We start from the raw sequence: 1,621 nt of genomic DNA, 5'->3' as shown, positions 1-1,621 counted from the left end.
AATAGATAATCTATCCATTACCTCAATTGATCTGCTCTAATTTTTATGTTTGTTAGGATCAATGCTGTGTTTTTCAAGATGAACACTTAGTGATATTCATTTCTTATTCACTCAGAAAATAAAAGGAACATATTGAATGCATAATCAACAGCTACATTTAGTGAAAGATAACTCCCAAATCTAAAGAAAAAAGAAAGAAAAAAATAAAAACAACCCTCAAAAAAATTAATTGAAAAGAAATTTAACAACAGGACACAAACCAGTGAGCAAAAATTCTATTTCCTTATCTATGTCCAGTGACCAGGCCACTATCAGAAATTAAAAGGCCTGACCTGCCATTTCTGTACCTGAGTAATAGTTTCCAAATAATATCCTGATAGTCAATTGTTTGGGGGAAACAAAACAAAACAAATAGTGATTCAGTTAAACAACTTTGTTCTTGAACATCATCTATTCCTTATCTTTAACACACACACACACACACACACACACACACATATATACACACACAGCCTACAGGTACCCATAAATGATTAAAGCTAAGCAACCAGAGACTTGATCTGGCCAGTCCCCCCTGGAATCCAATTCACTTATCAGCCCACCAAGGTCATAAGAGTTATCAAACATTTTGCTTGTTTGTTAAGTAATTAGAATAAATATTAAGTAGTTACTTACCCAAGCTATCATTAGGGAACATGTCCCATTTCTGTTTCATGATTATTCCACCATAGCAGAGGAAGAAAGTGTGGACATTACTGTTTGAAGTGTCTAGTTTGCAAAGGCATGGCAGAGGTGAGACTTATAGTCTGACACTTATTTTTCTAGTATGTTATAGGTGATACACTGCAGAGTTTTAGGGCTGGAAGGGATGTACAGGTCAAGTTGTTTGAACTTTCTATCTTATGGATGAGAAACACACTTGGTGAAGTGACCCATTGGGATTCAGCCCAGGTTTTTGTTTGTCGGTTGAGTATACTCTGCTGTTGCTCTGTGAAATCACCCATGTTTGTGTGAGGCAGAGCCCCTGAGTTGTATAGGGTCTGCAAGCCTGATTATCTGAGAAATGCAAGGGGAAAAATCTAAGCAGCTGGGACTCTGCCTTCCAACAGGCCTGCTGTTTCTGAGTGCAAACTGAGCAGCCATCTTGCTGCTTCACACAGCACACTCCATCTCATAAGCAAGGCAGCGAGGCAGGGGAAACCAAAGAGAGGGCCCCAAAACACTTCCCTTCATGCACTCATCCAAGGACAGTCTGAATCTCCACTCCTGCATTTTAAGAAGCTGTCCTTGCCTTGTATATACTGTGTGTTCCTATACAGACATGTGCATTCGCTTATTCATATAACATTTATGGTATGTTGAGTATACATACCATAATGTGACGTGCCAGGCAAAGTGCTAGACCCTTCCTAGAGGTCAATAGCAGTAAAGGACAGGGTAGAATGTTATAAGTGACACCTTAAATGTACCTACATAAAGTTAAAATTAAATTATATTTGTTGTATCCGTATATATAAAAGCCTTGAAGCTTTATAATCAAAGACTTTATAGTCACACACAAATTATTGTCAGTCAACTAAATTTCCACCAGCTTGTCCCATGTTTTCTAGTCATAAAGATG

The sequence above is a fragment of the Hipposideros armiger genome, unplaced genomic scaffold, assembly GCF_001890085.2.
Source record: "Hipposideros armiger isolate ML-2016 unplaced genomic scaffold, ASM189008v1 scaffold_600, whole genome shotgun sequence".
NCBI lineage: Eukaryota > Metazoa > Chordata > Mammalia > Chiroptera > Hipposideridae > Hipposideros > Hipposideros armiger.
The sequence above is the reverse complement of the archived record's forward strand: the minus strand, read 5'-3'. Positions refer to the sequence as shown.